Source organism: Panthera tigris, chromosome F2 (assembly GCF_018350195.1).
Source record: "Panthera tigris isolate Pti1 chromosome F2, P.tigris_Pti1_mat1.1, whole genome shotgun sequence".
NCBI lineage: Eukaryota > Metazoa > Chordata > Mammalia > Carnivora > Felidae > Panthera > Panthera tigris.
Window position 1 is genome coordinate 437,995 of NC_056676.1, and position 21,040 is coordinate 459,034.

The 21,040-nt window shown below is 38.2% G+C and overlaps 1 pseudogene; it reads left to right on the forward strand.

Annotated features, from left to right (window-relative positions):
• The first annotated feature begins 4,983 nt into the window (after positions 1-4,983).
• The window catches only part of LOC122230446, a 78,510-nt pseudogene continuing 62,453 nt past the window's right edge, over positions 4,984-21,040 (forward strand).

Consider the following 21,040-nt stretch of genomic DNA (forward strand, 5'->3'; position numbering starts at 1 on the left):
ATTGGCCACCTATATGATTGGAACAGGCAACACTGTGTTACATTTCATTCACAGGCATGGATAGCAAAAATATGCAATGGGACGGTCTCTACATTGTACTTACTAAAGGGAGTCTCCATGAGAAGTCAAAGAATTATATATGAGCACCCTCCTTAATTGCGTCGATGTCAATTAAGAAAGATGATAAATACTGAGGAGTGGGTTAATTGGGAGCTCTGTCGAGGAGAGGTTGGTAGAGTTCTTCTCAATACTTCTAAAGGAAGCGTCTTTAATCGGGACTCTGTGGGCTCTGCTCGGACCAAATGCTCCAAAAGAGAGCTCTCATGGCGTCGATATCAAGACGACATCATTTCAGATGTAACATCTGAACCCACTGTATGGCATGAAGGAGGGAGGGCTCCCCCCTGCCCACGTTTACTTGATGGGCCATTTGCAGAACTTTGGAAAATTGGTACTAGATTATTAGGCAAGGCCACTTGGAAAGGCCACTTGAATATTTCAAATAAATTCTCCATCTCTTTTAGATTAAATGAGACTCATAAAATTCAAGCATGTGTCAGACTTCCTTTTCTGTTTATGTTAGGCATGCCTCATTGGGACCCTAATAACAATCTTCTTACTTGCCATAATTGTTCTTTTGATACTTGTCTTAATTCTATTATTTCTTTTAACCAGGAAAAGTAAAGCTTATATATCCTTAAGGCACGTAATGGGGTCTGGATGCCTGTATTCATGGATCGGTCTTGACAACACTCCCCTGAAATGTATCTCATAGATGAAATATTGAAACCTGTCTTCCACCACACCCGAAGGCTTCTAGCTTTACTGGTAACTTCTGTACTTGGAATTATAGCTATTACAGCTACAGCAGCAACAGCCGGTTTTGCGCTGCGTCAGACTGTATAAACCACCCGCTTTGTACAAAACTGGGGTCAAGATTCAGAAAGGCTGTGGAACAGCCAACGGCTGATTGATAGCCGAACAGAGAGCCAATTATCTGACTTGTAACAAGCTGTTCTTTTTCTAGCAAATCAATTGATTAGTTTACAACAACAGAGAAAACTTCAGTGTGATTGGAACATAAAACCTTTTGTGTCACCCCCCCTTCCCCCCCGTGTATGTAATAAATCTAAGATATGGGACCTGGTGCATCGACACCTTCTTATTCAAGGTAACACCTCTGCTGATATAGCTCAATTGCAAAAGGATATCTATGAAATGTTCAAAAATAAACTTGAGATGATTTCTGGTGCCCCTTCTCTATCTGAGATAACTAATCGAATCTTGGAATTAAAACCAATGAATTATATAAAGCCCTTAAGCTTTTCTGCCATTGGTATTTTTATATTAATCTTTGTCTTATTACTTTACATGTACCTAGTCTGGAGAAGAGGACAGCAACAAAGCTGAGACTGCCTCAGGAGCCTCTGTCTTTGCTCTCCAACTTTTCCAAAGGGGGAGAGGTGGGAGGTGCAGGAGAAAAGCATCCAAAGAAAAGACTTCAAAAGGGAAGGGCTGGAGAAGGTGCAAGGCCTTAGGACATGTTTCCATAGCTGAACACTGCGGCTTCTAAGGAACGCCTAGAGCCTTTAACATTGTCCAAGGTGGGACACATCTGACCTTCACACCTGACCCTTCCTAGTGATAGAGAAACCAGTTAACTCGAAATTCAACCTTGAAAAGCTAAACCATTAGAGTGATTGACACACTTGCTTAGCTGACTTGATGCACATAGTCTTTAGCAATTGTCCTAGTAAAAAGAAGCTTCGTTCTGGAGTCGGGGCCTCGTTCCGACTCGAGTATGAGGAACTTCACTTAACTGAACGTTGTAGACTCATCTTTTGCGACTCCAGCCATGCTCCCTGCAACACATGTGAGGGAACAAAATCGTAATGACTTCATGGTGTCCTTGTACTCTACAATTGTACTATACTTCAATCATTTAGGTTGAACTTTTAAATGGTTTCAGTGTTTTGCTGTTAAAATGAACACATTGGGGGCTGGGCAAAGTGGGCGAAGGGGAAGGGAGAGACAAGCTTCCAGTTGTAGAATGAATAAGTCAGAGGAATAAAAAGCCCAGCATAGGAAGTTTAGTCAGTGATACTGTAATGTAGTGTCACATAGTGACAGAAGGTAACTACATGTGTGGTGAGCATAGCATAATGTGTAAACTTATCAAATAACTATGTTTTATACCTGAAACTAATGTAACTGTGTGTCAGCTCTACTCACATAAAAATGTTTAATTACGATAATAAAATCAGTGATGTGGTGATCATCCTAAGGTCTCAAGGCTTTGCCCACATTCTTAAATAACTCCTTAGAATACACTGGAAATTTACTCATGTGTTTTTTATTCATTTATCTAGATTCCAATTCTAGAAATGGAATTGGTGAGTTAAAAGGGACATTCCTATTTACATTTGGTTTTGTGCTACGCACTGTCTCTACTGAGAATGTTCAGAAGTTCCTAGAACTACTTCCATGAGTCTGCTAATTTAGGGTTCATTTAAGTCAAGATTATAACATCATAAAGAGCGTGTTTAAAACCATAAAGTAGTTACACTTTTCTTTCCAGTCACAAGGGGTATTGTATAAAATTGTGGGAAAATTCTCAGCTACCAAAATATATTCTATAAGAAATTGATACGGTGAGGAGTTAAACCAGCTAGGAATAACATGGGCAACAAAAGGGGACAGTCTGAAGGGTATTTTTCCGCTTTCTTTTAAAGAGTGTTTTATGTTAAAACATGGCATGAATATAGTTTTTTTGCCTTTTTAAATATAGTCTGAAAAGTTCAAAGTTGTGGAAACCAAAGAATTCTGTTATTTCAATTGGAAGAACTGACAGCGGTTATGAAAATTTTCAAACACATGAAAAAGTTTCAAAGCTGTAGACATGAACTCCTTTACATCGAAAGCCTTTGGTATGCATTACCTAAGACAAAGCACATTTGCCCTAAATAAAGAGAATAATTTATCCTACCAAAGAAAACTAAATACTATTTCCTTAATATCTGGTACTCCAAGTTTTTTTTTTCAAATTTTCCTCAAATGTCCCTAGAATTTCTTATGTATGTTTTTTTATGAAATATCAAGTCAAGGGTTCGTGCATTACATTTGGTTGGTCAGTAAAATAAAGTTTGATCAGTGTAAGTCTAATTCCATTAACACAAGCTCTATTATTATCTTTATAAACAATGGTAATATTTCATTCCACCCGGTTTGTGGTCCTTACTTGATCGATATCTCAAGAGACCAGTTAGTTTTACATGTCCTTTCTTTCTCTCCATTTATATGTCCATTTTAAAGTTGATTTATTAATTACTGTATATGCAAGAGACTTTATCATTAGAATCCTGATTCTAAAGGAAGCTTTCCTGAAAGTTTTCAGATAAGTAATACTTGAAGATAAATGTATGTATAAGTGCTTTTAGGATGAATGTAAAATATGAAATACTAGAAAGCATAATCACTTTGGGGCTAAAAGAGGCAAACTGGAAAACAAAACACATGAAAAGGTTACAGACTCAATAAACATAGATATCAAGCTGTACTATTTTCAAAGATAGGTGAATTAATTTGTTAAACCAAATATGTTTCTTATAATAAGGATAGTTTTATAAATGTACATAAAAGACTAAATATGTATACAGAATTTTTAGATGAAATTCAGAAAATAAAAAAATATTGTCTGTGAGTATACTTTATCAGCTTGTGGTTAGGCTAGGAACAATTTACGTCATAATCTGAAGGTTTATAAATCATGTCTGGCAACTGTACATTTCTTTGTTTTTCACAAAGTTATTTAATTTAAGAAATTTTGTGATTTGTCCTGTTGGCAATATTAATAGTATATTTAATGGCAGTTTTGGCTTTTTGCCTCTAGATTTTAATAAAGGGAACTTATTTTGTAGTTGCAGTGAGATATTTTAAGTGCTATTTGAGGATAGCGTTTTCTTTTGGAATGTCAGTTGTCTGTGAAGAGCTCTTTTGGAATTTTAATGGTGTCTTCTATTTTCATAGCTGTTCACCCAGAAATCATAGCTTGAGGTATTGTTGGCTTCTCTGGAACAGAGTTGGAGAATCTTGTGAACCAGGCTGCATTAAAGGTGGATGTTGATGGAAAAGAAATGGTTACCATGAAGGAGCTAGAGTTTTCCAAAGACAAAATTCTAATGGGTAGGTTCTCTCTTTGTTTCCCCTGTCTTACACTGTTCATTATGTTAGATAATAAATTCTTTTTGAGAAAAAGTTTGTAAAAAAGAAAGGTACAGGAGCAAGAAGATAAATATATGCTCAGAAATAGCCATACAATTGGGCTTCTTACGGAATAAATATAGTTTGTATGATTATACTGTGGGGGTCAGGGGTGTCATGTGTTTACTCTTATCTGACATTGCTGATAAAAGAGTAATTTAACTGGGGCGCCTGGGTGGCTCAGTCGGTTAAGCATCTATGTCTTGATTTCAGCTCAGGTCAGGATCTCAGTGTTCGTGAAATCAAGCCCCCAGTGGGGATCTGCCCTGAGAGCACGGAGCCTGCTTGGAATTCTCTGTCTCCCTTTCTGCCCTTCCCTTGCTCTCATATACCTGGGGTCTCTCCTCTCTCTCAAAATAAACTTTAAAAAAAGAATAATTTTACTAATTTTCAGTATTTGACTTTAAATCTTGATTGACTTCAAAACAGGTTAGGACATTCCTGTTAAATTCTAAATTTATTTTCTAGAATTAAACTTCCCTGGTTGATAGGAAGGATTAAGATGATAGCTCTTACGATTTTGTCTTCTGAAGTGTGCAAGCCGGCTTTTTTTAGCATTATTGCTTCAGTTACTAAGAAGTGGCAGATACCCAAACTCAGATCCTCACTGCTGGGGTGTTGTGGCCAGGCGGGTTTGGCCTATCTCCGGCGCTAGTGTTGGGCTCAGGAAGTAGTGGAAAGGGAGGGTGGGGTGAAGTCTCTGTGGAGCCCGCAGGGTTCGCAATGAAGAGGATTTGGGGGTTGGGGAAGGAGAGGGTCGTGTCACCCTTGGGCTCCACTTCTGGCTTGCAGAGGCAGGGCAGGGGCATTGGGCAGAAGAACAATAGAATTGACAACTTGCTGCTGGGTTACCATGTCCAAGAAACAGATCTCAGAAAGATCCACAAGGCTGCTTGCGTGGGCAACGCAGCGCAAGGGCAACAGATTCTGTTCTTCGGGGAAATGGCGTGGATGATAGAGACAAGATGAACAGGTATTAGGGGCTTGGAGGCTGGCAGGGAGGAGGCGGGACGGACGTGGAGAAGAGCACACCAGGCCTATCTCTACCTGTGCATCTGAGCCCTCCCTCGGGGAGCTGGGTTCTCTTCCCTCCTGAGGTCCCGCTGCCCCTCGGTCGTGGGAACCCTATGTGGTCTAGCACCAGGCCGACAGCGTGAGCGGCAAAAACAAAGTCTTCAGCTGCCCTGGCACGTACCCGTTAATTCCTGAATAGACCATTTGACTCTCAAGTTTGACGTAATTTACCCAAATTTCAATAGTAATACACATGAAATGAAGTGTCGACAACATGTTGTTTTTAATGGACTCATTTTCATAACATCACGTCATAGAAAAGTGCATAATGGGAGAAATAATTCCTGTAATCAACTTCTGGGTTAGAAATTCTTGGGACAAAATCCAGTATCCAGTTTATGTCTGGGTACACTTAGGTATGTGTCCTATTTCCTGAGGGACCTTGGAAGGACATTTTCAAGTGGAAGATGGCTCTGAATAGGAGGACTCCTTTTTCTCAAAATGTGTACCCTTCCTGTATTTGTCAGTTTTAAGTAAAGCAAATCAAAGCATCCTGGTTTTAAGAATTTTGAGCTACACATGCTCTTCTTTGATGTCATTAAGGAAATTTTTGGACTCACTATCTTGTACACCTGAAAGTGATAGAACACTGTATGTTAACTAACTGAAATTAACCTAAGAACTTATGTTTTTATATAGGAGGTAGATTTGCCCTTCCAGATATCAATATGTACCTGAAATTTCCACAAATTATTCATTTACAAACAGCTGAAAAGACAGATAAAGGAGTGGTGCAGAGTAGAATATGACCAACGCTCAAATATACATAAGACTTTAGAATTTCATACTGGTGACATTGCATATTAGTAGGAAAAGGTGAACTATTCATAAGTAGTGGAGAAACAGCCGATTTGGAGAAAACTTGTTAGAATTTTATCTCCCTAAAATAAGTTCCAGATGGGATATCAATTTAAAAATTGTAATATGCAAAAAAAGAAAAGTAACAGAAAAAAATCCCACAAATGCCTATTTACCCATCCTAAGAATGACTTGAAAAGCAAGACTTTTGGGGGGGTGCCTGGGTGGCTCAGTCAGTTAAGTCTCTGACTCTTGATTTCGGCTCAGGTCCTAATCTCAGGTGTTCGTGGGTTCAAGCCCTTCGACGGGCTCCCTGCTGTCAATGTGGAGCATGCTTGGGATTCTGTGTTGCCTCTCTCTCTCTCTCTATTTCTCTCTCTCTCTCAAAAAAAAAAAAAATTTGGGCCCCTGGGTGGCTCAGTTTGTTAAGCAGTCTGACTTTCGGAGTCATAATCCCGTGCTTTGTGGGTTCGAGCCCCGCTTCAGGCTCTGTGCTGACAGCTCAGATTCTGTGTCTCCCTCTCTCTCTGCCCCTCCCTTGCTTGCACGCTGTGTCTCTTTCTCTCAAAAATAAATATTAAAAAATATTTTTTTAAATCAAGAATTCTGGAGATTTATTTAGCAACATAAAAAACTGAAAGTCTCTATCAGAAAATAATATTAAAATAAAAGACAAGGCACTTGCAAATATTTACAACATATTTGTATCCGGCAACAAAATTTATCTTCATTTTACAGGGAAGTCTTTGAAAACAAAACGTACAAAAATCTGTAATTTGAAATCGTGCAAAGTATTTCTTTGCATATCTACAAGGGGCCAGTGGACATAGGGAAATACAGTGTCCGTGGGAAAAAGAAATCTAAGTGAAAAAGGGACTGAAATAGTTTTTCATCTACAACCTTTGTGAAAGAGTGATGTTGCTTATACCGCGGCTTAAAGTTTAGGTTGTTTTCAACTTCCCAATAGACAATTTGGTGTAAGTACCCCTTTTAAAAAATATGTATTCCTTTTACCCATCAATTTTAGTTCTACTAAAATATCTTTAGGAAATCACTAGAGATAAATGACATATATTTTGCTTTTCTCAGCACTATTTAAAATAGCAATGTTTTAAGAAACACTCGTACTATGGCTTTTATAAGTAAATGTCATTACATCCATAAGATGGATATGTGATCATTGAAAGCGGCATAGATAATAGATATACACAGAGATGCAGAGCTGTGCTTTAGTTTTTCAAGTAAGAAAAAAATCAGTGTGATCGTAGGTACACAGCCCAAAAATGCACAAAATGTGATGACACTTATTTCTGAGCCTTTGTATTTACATAGATTTTTCTCTGCCTTCAAAGAAACTCTGTGCTCATTCTACAGGAAAAGGTGTATAAAGGTCCTATTAAAAGTTTATTATCAACAGAAAGGGTTTATTATCGTTGAAGTAACCCTGGAAAAGAGCAAGAATATAAATCTTATAAACATAAGAATAATTTCTCATTTTGATTTAAAAAATATTGTTGGATTTAATATAAGCCAAGTGAGTTAATTAAAATGTATTTTGAAGATTGGCATATTTGGACAACTTTGTGCTTCAGAAGTAAAGTGAGTATTTTTATTTGCACTTGTAGATTTTATTATGCATATATGAAGAAGATACATGTTTTCTGTTTTAGGTAGCTTTATTACATGTAATAGGTAAATGATTTATATTAATCATGAAAGTAAAATATATTAGTTGTGTGCTTATGAAAAAAATAAGTCCTAGCAAATATAAGTGATTATTTACTGTTTCAGAAGTATGCTTTCCTTTATATACATTTTCTTTAAAATTTTTGAACTCTCCTACTGTATTTATCCACTCTTTCCATCCACTTATTTATCAACTAGAACCTGCACATATATTATATAGCGGACATAGTCTACCCAAGATCCTTTTCTCAAAAACTTCATTTTGCACAGTATGAGCAAGATGAGATATTTTGTTTTTTATTTTCTAAAGATTTTATTTTTTTAAGTTTATGTTTTGAGAGGGATGGGGTGGGGTGGGGGTGGGGGGAATAGAGGGACAGAGAGAGAATCCCAAGCAGGCCCCATGCTGAAAGCAGGAACTTTTCCAATACACTTTTCAAAAAGTCCCAACACGGGGCTTGGGCCAGTGAACATGAGATCATGACTTGAGCCCAAATCAAGAGCTGCACGCTTAACGGACTGAGCCACCCAGGTGCCCCAGCTTTTGTGTACTTTATGTTTTAAGTGTTATTTATTGTTGAGGGTGAAAGCATGAGCAGGGGAGGGGGAAGGGAGAGGAAGGACAGAGCATCTAAAGCAGGCTCTGCACCAGATTTCATTTTTAAGTAATCTCTATACCCATCGTGGGGCTCAAATTTACAACCTTGAGATCAAGGTCCTATGCTCTACTGGCTGAGCAAGCAAGGCACCCCTAAGATGAGAAATTTTACATTGAAGTATTAAGACTTAATCTCAATGGGAAGTTTTCTTCCTTCCTTTCAAAGTTTCTGAAGATAGGAAATTGTAAAAGATAACCTTTACCTGCCCTTCTGAAATTTATGAGAGTAGTTAGTACTAATATTGATCACTGGAAATGATTTTCGTACAATCTGTAGACCTCAATATTTAATAAAATGAACTGTTCCTAGTCATTGGAATCCTGAGTTTCCTTTGTCTTAAACTTTCTTGAGAGGCAAAGTAAGAAATCCTTAAAATTTTTTTCTTTTGTTAATTTAGTCCTATTTTGCTATAATGCTTTTCAGAACTAAAATTTATTTAAGTGCCAATCATATTAGAACTGCAATAGACCTATTGTATATACCATCATTTCACATAATGGAAGGCACCAAGATTCTATGGTATCCCACTATTTTATATACCAAAAATTTTTTTAAAGACCGGCCATTTACACTTGTAAGACAATTTGAGTTATAAATTGCATTACAATGTCAGAGATATTAAAATGTGACAAAATGAGCATCTTAGAATCACTGAAACGCAGTATTCTTGCTAATCCTTAAAACTTGTCTGCAAAGTAGGTGTAATTGTATCAAGATACCTAATTGAAGTGTTGTCTATGTACAGCAGTAGTAATGGTAAAATTATCTTATCCAACAACTACTGAGATGTTATTTGTGCTAGGAATTGTTCTAATTACTTGCATAGATCCTCATTTAAGCATCACAACAAGGTCTTGTGAGATAACTACTCTGTATTTCATTTCATTTCATTTCATTTCATTTCATTTCATTTTATTATTTATTTTTACTAATCTCTACACGTACTGTGGGGCTTCAAACTCATGACCCTGAGATCAAGAGTTACATGCTCTTCAGACTGAGCTAGCCAGGTGACCCGAGACAACTACTATTTTTATCCCCTTTTGTTGAGGACATTGAGGATAAGTCTAAGCAATAACTACTGAGTGACAGAGTTAAAACTAGGGTTCAAACCCAAGCGGAGGTGAATCCCGAGGACATGTTCTTCTCTTGAAACAGGCTGTTCTTTTATTAGTGTGATGAGTAATCACTACTAAATATTGTATTTTCTCCAGGGGAAAACTGAATCTTTGTTTTGGAGGCATAGGAATAACATGCTACTTAATGTTTACAAATTCCTGAATTAACTGCAAGTTTTGAGAGAGTGCACTATCATTTCCTAAAAAGTCCTCTCACTTTTTTAGGACTTCTCTCCATTTGGCCTGTGCCAATGGCCATCCAGAAGTGGTGACCCTCCTAGTAGAGAGGAAATGTCATCTTAACTTCTGTGATCATGAAAACAGGACAGCTCTCATGAAGGTATGTTGTAGCAGCTATGTCTGCCTGAGATAGATTTGATGTCCTTACTTAGAATGAAAATGAAGTTATTGCCTTGAAACAAAACTAATTGGTGAGAACCGTGGCAAGCTTACTTTAAATTCTCAGAATTTACACTCTGTTTATTGGCATATCACTGACAGGCCGTACAGTGCCAGGAAGAGAAATGTGTAAACATACTATTGGAAAATGGTGCCTATCCAAATATTAGGGATATGAGTGGCAACCCTGCTCTCCACTATGCGGCCTTTGGTGATAATATATCCATAACAGGGAAGCTGCTGCTGTACAATGCGAATACTGAAGCAAGAAATAAGGTAAAGAACTAATTTATACAGTATTTGAAATTTTATATATTATGAATATTTTAGCCTCAAAATGTTTTATTTCACACACACACACGTACACTCACTCACTGAATTCTATACATCAGTCCCTGTCATCATGGAAATAACTCCAATGCCAAGTCAGGGAGGGCTAGAAAAAGGTAGTGCCTACAGAAAGGGCAAAGTTTTATCTCCCAGCCACCCTTCCACCTCAGAAAGAAAATGTTTCCATTAGTGCCTACAAGTGGATGGTAGTCTCAGAGCCCATAAAGGGCTAAAAAGTCTAGAGGGGAGTGAGGTGATGATGGAGGCTGGGTGCTATGCAGGGGCTTAGGCAAGGGATGTTGCTGGGGATGGGGGGAGGAGGAATAGAGACCCAGACCCATCAGGGAGAGCTTGGATGTGTGCAAGCGGGAGGAGAAAGCAGGTTGTAGGTGCTGGGCACTGCAGGCCCCGGTGCTCTGAAGATGAGGGCATTGGGGTCAGGTCATGTCTTGACATCCAGCAAAGGCATCTACTTGTGTTAGTAGCCACTCGTCCAGCCATGTACCATGTTGGGTGTCCCACTTCAGAGAGTAGCTCCTGCCCAACTTTATGTAGCTCCTCAGCAGGGTTGTAACTGTACATGGGGAGTAGATGATGGCCACACTTGCTGGCCCACCGGCCTTTTCTTTGACATGCATTACCTCTCACTGTTGAAGCCCTTAGAAGAACACCTTTGGTTGACAAGGGTAGGGTCAATTTTGCGTATTTGGAAGTTCAAGTATTCCCTGAATGAAAATATTTGGCAATAACTTATTTATCTAAGATTTCTTTGTTTCTTTTTTCCTTATTATTTTTTATTTATTTTTGAGAGAGACAGAGACAGAACAAGAGGGGGAGAGGGGTAGAGAGAGAGATGGAGACACAGAATCTGAAGCAGACTCCAGGCTCCCAGCTGTCAGCACAGAACCCAATGCAGGCATGAACTCATGAACCATGAGACTAAGACCTGAGCCAAAGTTGAATGCTCTACCAACTGAGCCACCTAGGCACCCCTAAGATTTCATTTTAAATAAGGATACTTCTAAAGAAACATTAGAGAATTCTACTTTGTTTTCTGTTTATGGCGAATAATTATGAAAACAATATATTTGTTAAAGGTAAACATTCCGTTTTCAAACATTTTTCCCATCAAATTTTTTTATTAGTGGAAAACAACACGGGAAAGCAAAATTTTCCCTAAGCTTTGTCTTAAAACTCAAAGAAAACAAATGTATTTTACAATAAAAAATATTGCTGCTGTTGACAAGTTCCTATCTGATAAAAAAGTGATTTAAAAAAATGGGATTTTTTTTATTGGCCAAGGCTTAAGAGAAAAAAGGGGAAAGGAGGGAGCAGTCAGAACTAAGTAGGCCAATTTGGAAATTTGACAAGTGAGAAAAAATAACAAGAAGAAGTTGTTTATTCTATTTTTTTCCCCCTTCATTTTATATGTTTAGTCAAGGAGTCTTCAATTTTTGAGGGGAATAATTGTTACTTAGGGAAAGAGTGAGTTGTAAACCTGCCTAGAGACCTAGTGTAGGAGGACTCAGAGGAAATCAGATTGGCAGTGAACAGGTGGTTGATTAAGTGGGCAAGGAGAAGAAAGAACAAATAAATAACTGTCATATAATCCTATTCTGGCAGAAACAGCCACTTAAGACTCTAAACTCTGCTCTGAAATCTAGAATATCTTGATGGGAAGTAAGAAGTTTAAAAGTAATGAAATCAAGTTGCACTTTGACTTTACATTTAGTCCCTGTTCTACCTCTGCTCAGGGAAATTAAATGCAGTTTTGATAAGTCATTCTTTTGGCTAAATCTTCAAATGATGGAGTTGGCCACATAGATGAGACTGATGTGATTGCTGCACCAGCTCTCAGCTAGAATTGTGGTGGTGAATCCCCGTGCCCTGGGGAAGTTTCAATTTTTTTTAACAAGCCTAAACTCTCCCCTGAAGAGTTTGAGTAAATCTAGTAACATGTATACATAGACATGGATATTTAGAAATATTTTTTTTGAGACTGTGCTACAACTCTTGGGTAAGAACTACTGGGGTGTGTGGGTGGCTCAGTCGGTTAAGCGTCTGACTTCAGGCTCAGGTCGTCATCTCACAGTTCACAAGTTCTAGCCCTGTGTTGGGCTCTGTGCTGACAGCTTAGACAGAGCCTGGAGCCTGCTTCATATTCTGTAGTCTCCCTCTCTTTTTGCCCCTCTCCTGTTCGTGCTCTTTCTCTCTCTTCCACAAAAAGTGGACATTTTAAAAAAAAAGAAAGAAAAAGCTACTGAATGGAGAGGTACCCAGGTTGTTCGGTTGATTAAGCGTCCGACTTCCACTAAGGTTGTGATCTCATGGTTTGTGAGTTCGAGTCTCACACTGGGCTCTGCACTGATGGTGCAGACACACATGAGAGTCTCTCTCCCTGCCCCTCCCCCACTCGTTCACGCTTGCTCTCTCTCTCCCTGTCTCTCATATTAATAGCCATTTGGTTATTACAAGCAATGTTTTCCTGATTGCAATAGGAGAAAATCTTGATTCTTCTTTATTTGTTGAAGATATGTTAATGACTGTCTTATGAGGTCTGTTAAATTCATATAGGCCTGGCATAATCCAAATGGTAGTTTTAAACTTGGAAATGTAGTTAGTGACAATACAGTTGAGAATTCTTTTCATAATTTAGTTTCAGCATAGTTTTGAACTAATTTGTCTATTTGATTAACAGTCTGGGAGAATTAAACACAGATAGATTGCAGTTTTAATAAGCTTTGGAAAAATTCTTAAAGTAGGTGCTACGTGTTTTATTGTTGTGATTCTTTTAGACAGAGAGTGAGTGGGGGAGAAGGGCAGAGGGAGAAAGGGAGAACCTCAAGCAGGCTCCAAGCTCAGTGCCAAGCTTGATGCAGGACTCAGTCCCACAACTCTGGGATCATGACCTGAGCTGAAGTCAAGGCTCAGATGCTCAACTGACTAATCCACCCAGGCTCCCCTCTTATGAGTCTTAATAGCAATGTTTATTACATGTTGGGGCTTAAGATTTTGGTAAAGGTGATACTGATACTTCAGGAAAGATTTACATACATAAATTTGCTTTATACACAACCAAATTACCCTTGGCCTGACTAAATTTGGCCACTGGGTGTGTTTCGTTTCCTCCATAAATTGAGTCATTTAAAATTATGACACTCATGCAGAAATCTGGATTTCAGACTTTTCTTATACAATCATACCTTGTACTTTGAGTCCATACCACTGTTTGGTATGAATTACAGTGGCTGCCCTTTTTTTTTTTTTTAACGTTTATTTATTTTTGAGACAGAGAGAAACACAGCATGAAAGGGGGAGGGGCAGAGAGATAGGGAGACACAGTATCGGAAGCAGGCTCCAGGCTCTGAGCCATCAGCCCAGAGCCCGACGCGGGGCTCGAACTCAAGACCGCGAAATCGTGACCTGAGTTGAAGTCGGACGCTTAACCAAATGAGCCACCCAGGGGCCCCGTGGCCGCCCTTTTTATATGAGGTATGTCTCCAGTTTGCTATTGTCCCCACTTATGTTCTTCACTTACTCGAGTCACCTACTTTGCCTCCATAAGCATTGCGTTTACAATTACTGTTTTATGATATATATATATACACACACACACAAACACACACACATATATTTATACACACAAATATACATATATATATTTTTTAGACTGTGCTAATCAGATCTCTTTTGGACACCAAGAAACCTTGGTAATTTTTTTTAAAGTTAATTTTGAGAAAGAGAGAGAGAGAATCCCTAGGAGGCACTGGGTTTGAACTCATGAATCATGAGACCTGCCTTGAGCCAATATCAAGAGTCAGATGCTTAACTGACTGAGCTACCCAGGCGTCTCTCTTTTATGGTCTATTTTGATAAAGATTTCAAGGTTTTCAAGGCAGTCCATATTGATTCATAATATATATTTTGTATTTTATGTTAATATCTTTGGAATAAAATTGAATTTTCCAAGTTAGACTTTCTAAGTTGTTTTTGTATTGTATTTGTTTTTTTTAATGTTTATTGATTTTTGTAGGAGAGAGAGCACGTGCATGAGTGGGGGAGGGGCAGAGAGAAAGGGAGACACAGAATCCCAAGCAGGCTCCAGGCTGAGCTGTCAGCATAGAGCCCAATGCAGGGCTTGAACTCACAAACCATGACATCATGACCTGAACCGAAGTCAGCCTTTTAACTGAGCCACCCAGGTGCCCCATAAGTTAGTTTGAAAAGACAATTTTCCTTCTGTGTACTATAAATAATTGTATTCCTGGGGTGCCTGGGTGGCTCAGTCGGTTGAGCGTCTGACCGGCTCAGGTCATGATCTTGCTGTCTGTGAGTTTGAGCCCCGTGTGGGGCTCTGTGCTGACAGCTCAGAGACTGTAGCCTGCTTCGGATTCTATGTCTCCCTCTCTCTCTACCCCTAGCCCGCTCATGCTCTGTCTCTCTCTGTCAAAAATAAATAAACATTAAAAGAAACAAAATTTGAATAATCATATTCCTTTTGGAATATTTGCAAACCGTATTAGATTAATCATGGTTACAGTTGAATAGGTTATGCCTATTGCAGCAACAGTCTCTTTCTTCTCAGCATTGTTCCCTAAAAATGCAAATAATGTAGTCACTTTCATTATGCTAAAAATGATCTGTATAAATCAGTTTTTGAATTTTTATTGATAAGCCATTATATTTTTATTTCCGATTTATAGTTTCCCTAAAATATAAAGTAGCTATTCCAGTGGAAACTGGAATACAACTAGAATACAAACAGATTTTTTTAGAAGTAGATACGTATTAGGGTCCCAGGATTATTATAATTGACAGTAAAATTTCATATGGAGCTTCCGAACAGTTAAGATAAAAATTTAGCATTTTATAATAGGAGAAAGCCCATGGGCTATTTAATATTAAGTAATCAAAGTTCATTTGAAGCTTAACTCTTGGAGTTCTGAGCCCATCTCCTTAGTGACCCATTTGGAGCAGCGATGCCTTATGTTGACATCTCGGATGTCAGTGGATCCTGATACCACTGACAGAAGACAAGCAAGTTTGTATAACTTGGGGAAAAGCTTCACCTTTATCGGAAATCTCTCCAAACTATATCCCGGAAACTCTGATTCCTCAAATGTGAATGTTTGCCACAAAAAGGATTGTCAAATGGGGACTGAGCAGATTTACATGGATTTCTGTAATGCCAGACATATAATGCAGTTTTATAATATTTCTCAAACATAGATGATCATGAAATCTTTCCATTGGGACATAGTACTTACCTTCTGGCAAAGTAGGTATTCTTTGGAAGATAATTTAAGAAACACTACTCCATAGATCATCATTTAGGTTATTAATTCAGTAAAAGTACTTAAAGCATTTACTGCTGTGTTTTGGAGTTTGGAGATATACAGATAAAAAATAGTCCCTGCTCTCAAGAAGCTCTTGGTTTAGATAGGGAACTATACATTATACCATAAGTGCTGTGATAGAAGCAACGATCTTGGAACAAGTACTGTTTGAAGTGAGTTTGGGAGAATGACTTCATATAATCTGTTGAAGAAGGTGGAGAAGGGCTATTTAATTAAAAACAATTTTTAATGTGTATTTCTTTTTGAGAGAGAGAGAGGGCAGAGAGAGAGAGAGAGACAGAATCTGGAACAGGTTCCAAGATGTGCGCTGCCAGCATAGAGCACAATGCAGGGATCGAACTCACAAACCCTGAGCTCATGACCTGAGCTGCAGTTGGTCCCTTAACCAACTGAGCCACCCACGTGCCCCAGTGGAGGAGGGCTATTTTAAAGAGAAGCAGCAGCAGGTGAAAGCACAGTGGTGGGAAGGAAGAGGCCATTTTTTATTTACTTTTTGTATTATATGTTTAAGTTTAGAGGATATTTTGCATGGTTTAAAATTCTGTATGGAAAGGTGTCATTTTGTAAATTCTAAATTGTTTTTGCTCTTTTACAGGAAAACATCACACTACTTCTAGTTGCTGTAAATGAAAAAAACAGCAAATAGTGGAAGTTTTAGTAAAAAAGGCAGCAAATATAATTGCAGAGGATAAATTAAAAAGGTGCAGTAGTTTTCTTTTAAACCTTAGTATGGTTCTAGAGTGGTAATAAATATTCAATTCAGGAAGATTAACTTCAGAAGATTAATTTATAATTATATAGTGAAAAATGTCAACACATCACCAGTTAGGCAGAAAGCAGTTATTCTGACTGGGCAAGATGAAGAACAGGGTATAGCAGAATTCATATTCCTTGGTGATGTTGACTCATGTCATTTGCAGTGTTTAAGTAGGTTCCATGTTTGGCGTGGAGTCCAACGCTGGGCCTGAACTCATGACTCTGAGATCAAGACTCGAGCTGAGGTCGAGTCTGATGCTTAACCAACTGAGTCACCCTGTTGCTCCTGCAATGGTTTTTTTGTTTGTGTTTTTGTTTTTGTTTTCTGCCACATGATTTTGTGTTAACTAAAGGGATTTCATTTTAGTTTTATAAAGGGTGGACTCTCAGCTCTTAATTTACTTAAGGGCAAAATATTGGCTTTATTAAACCTTTTATGGTATTTTTTAAACTTCTACTTCATAGAGGCACCTGGGTGGCTCAGTTGGTTAAGCATCCGACTTTGGCTCAGGTGATCTCATGGTTCGTGGGTTGAACCCCACATCAGGCTCTGTGCTGACAGTGCAGAGCCTGCTTCAGATTCTCAATCTCTCTCTGTCTCTCTCTCTCTCTGTCTCTGCCCCTTGCCCACACTCTCGCGTGCACTCTCTCTCTTTCTCAAAATAAATCATTAATTAAAAAAAAAAAAAACCTCTACTTCATATACATTTTTCCTTCAAAGATGTATACTGGGGTGCTTGGGTGTCTCGGTTAATTCTATGACTTTGGCCGTGGTCAAGATGTCATGGTTCATGGGCGCGAGCCCCACACCGGGCTCTGTGCTGACAGGTCGGAGCTTGTAGCTGCTTTGGATTCTGTGTATACCTCTCTCCCTCTCCCTTGCTTGAGCTCTGTCTCTCAAAAGCAAATAAAAGTTAAAAAAAAAAGATGCATATTAAACATAAATAGGAGTTGTGTCTTTTGAATGACTTTTTTTAAATTGCTTTTTTTTTTCTTTTTTGAGTAAAACTGATGTCGTTAGGTGATCTCTAAGTGATGATTAATTACTATTACCAAGTCTCATCAGGTTTTATCCTTTTCATGTCCAGTATATGTATTTTTGATTTTATTTTCAATTGGTAGGAGTAGAAATATGAAAGATAACTTTAACTCTATAGACTTTTCTTTTAATGAGGATGTTATAGGTGGGTGATAAAGAAGGAAGAGATGTGCTTTAGATTCACACAAGACTAGGTTCATTCATAGCTTTCCTACTGGCTAGGTGTTGTGACCTTGGGAGTGTTACGTATCATCACTAAATATGTTTCCTGATATGAAAAGGAGGATAATATTCTATCCTTCAAATGTGGTTGTGCGTAAATAATATTTTATATACATAGCATTTGATTTAGTGCCTACCATATGCTTATCAGCATCGTTAACTATAATTATGCCTATTTTGTTAGCATTCGCATTAAATATTATCATTTTAAGACTGCAGATAGTTTTTATACTTACTTGAGCTCTAGATGGCTTTGAAGTGCACTATATCAGATTAAGGAAGAAATGGGGAATTATTTTTTTTAAATCTTTACCTATACAGATAAGTGACTTAGCATAGTTTCTTGTTTATCAAACGACTTTAAATTAGTAAGCCTATAATACATTACCCAAGTGGAACAAGAAGCTTCTTTTTTTCCCTTCATTTTAGTCTTGGAGATCTTTTACACAGATGAACACTGAAACATGTAAATGGTCGATTCTGAACAGATAGGCAAGATATTAACCTGTTAAAGTATATCAAATTAGCTGTTTAAATAACTCTAAATTCCTAAGAGTGAAGTTATCTGTTATTTTAGAACAGCCTTCATGTTTGTTGTAAATTATGACTCAACAAATGTAGTCAGGCTTTTTCTTCTGCAAGTTATTGACCTCTTTCCTCAAGATGTATATGGATGGGCTGCAGATGAATATGCTTATATTAAGGGTTTTAATCTGTGTATTAAAATGCTAGTTATTACTAAACAGGTTTAAAATAATTTAACTGTTAACTTCGTAACAGATGGGATTTCTTAGTTTGGTCAGGCAGTTTTGGAATGGCAGTCAGTCTACAACAGCCAGAAATCAAGAAAAGGACTAGAATAGTTGGAAGTAGGAAGGTGTGCAGGATTCTTTATCTCAGGACTTTTGAGGCCTTTATCCTCCAGGATCCTAACCTAATCCATTTCATTTCAAGTATAACCCCTCTGCATGGGACACAAATAATGTTTCATCTGTGTTTTCTAACTAGTAACTTGGGTCTTGAAATGTTCAGTTTTGTAGAAGACCCTCTACTTTCCTTTGAGGGCTATCTCCTGTACTCTGTCCCTTGAATTTTCCAAGAACACAAGGAGCACCCTAAGACCAAAGAGACAGTCCTCTTTCACAAGTCATTTAGAGGGGAAAAAAGTCATCCTGAGCATTCTACAGTATCCTTTGATTCTGTTGCTGCAGCATTGCTTTTGATATTCATGATGCAGTCTTGTCATGATTGACCTTAACTCCCAGGATTCCCTTGCTGATCCAGAGTTTTCAGTCTTCATGGTGATCCACACTTGGATTTCAAAGCCACAAAGTTTCTTTGTTCACTGCATATGCACATATGCTCAGCAGCTATCCCAAAGACCCGGCACCCTGTTGGAGCCGCTGGGCCTCCTGGCTTTCGCCATACACCCCTGTCCCTCCACACTGAAAGACTTTATGTGGAACTCATATCTTAGCATAGACTTTCTTTATGAGTTACCATTTGAGGATATTTGTCTTTTTTTTTTTTTTGCCAGAAAATATTAGTTGGGACCATTCTAAGCTCTCAGAGAGGTTCAAATGATGCTGCAGCAAGAGATCGGACTTCCCTTTCTCCTATGTTAGTAGATCTGTACCCGTGCCTTTTTTTTAAAGTAGGCTCCATACCCACCGTGGAGTCCAACATGGGGCTTGAACTCACGAGCCTGAGATCAAGACTCAAGCTGAGATCAAGAGTTGGATGCCCAACGGACTGAGCCACCCAGGTGCCCCTGGACCACCGCTTTAAATCCTGTGGAGCATCGTTTCTGAAGTCATGGAAGGTCTCATCTTGCCCTTCCCAGAGTAATGAGCATCACCTAAGAGGCCATGGCTTGATGTCATGTTTTGGGTATAATTTCTCACTAAAAACTCTTATCAACCTTGTAAAATAAGGCAGTAATTTCCCTTCTTTTATAGAGGGAGATTTTGAGCCAAAGAGAAGTGGCTTCTCCAAGAAAAAATAGCTATAGGTTATAGAGCTAGGATTCTGAGTTCCAGACACTTTCCATTCTGGCAAGCGATTTCTAATTATTGTCATTTCTATTTGATGTGTATTTACTTTTCGTAAAGGGAGACGGAGTACGAGCTGGGGTGGGGGGGGGGTTGCAGAGAGAGAGGGAGACACAGAATCTGAAGCAGGCTCCAGGCTCTGCGTTATCAGCACAGAGCCCGACATGGGGCTCAAAGCCATAAACCGTGAGATCATGACCTGAGCTAAAGTTAGAGGCTTAACTACCCAGGTGCCCCTGGCAAGCTAGTTCTAATTTACTAAGCTAGAATGACTTCAATTCATGACTGGTTCATCTTCCTGTTTTTTTCTTCTTTAAGCACAGACCTGATGAAAATCTTCTAGAACGTACAAAATTGAAGTGTATAGGGTAATTCAAGTTTTGATATTTGTTCTGATATTATTTGAAATACTCTAAGAATTTGATGTATTTGGTAAATGTTTTTCATATCAGCATTAAAATAGTAATATTATTTATCACCCTTTTTTATACATAGCAGTTACAAAATAATTTGCCGACATAAAGAAGAAATCATGCTTAAAATTCTTTGCAAACAGCAATTCTGGTAAGACTTTACATAGTGAATTGTTCTTGGTGGTCCTAACATAAGTCAGAGTAACCGTGTTTGATAATGAAAGAACAATGAAGAAAACACCAGTGTGTAAATTGCATGTATATTTTTTTTTCTTAATGTCTTTCTTTAGAGTCTAATGTTCAGAATGATTTAAGAAGTTAATTGTAGGTAATTGAAAATATGAGGCAGTATTATCTGAAAAGAAATTCATTATTTTAGTCATGACCCCGAAAATACCATGTGACATCTTTGTGTAATAAATACGAAAATGCTTTAACTGTTTATTTAGAGAGAGAGAGAGAAGGAAAGGGGCAGAGGAATGTAGACAGAGGATCCAAAGCAGGCTCCACCACTGACAGCAGAGAGCCCATTGTGGGGATCGAACTTGTGAGCTGCGAGATCACGATCTGAGCCAAGGTCAGATGCTTCACAAACTGAGTCACCCAGGTGCCCAGAGAAAAAAAAGATTTTTTAGTATGTTTTATGTTTCCTCCATAAACATATTATAACAAATTGCACTTGCTATAAAAATTGATCTTTTATAAAATGTTTACAAATGGATTATATTTAGTAAATATTGTTTCCTAGCGATTTGTCTCATTAAAAAATGAACCAGCCCTAAAACTGGGAATTCTACGGGAGTTTCCTGGTACCAGAAACAAATGGCAAATTAATAACTGCAAATCTTAGCTAGTGTGCAGCATTGCCAATGAGATTG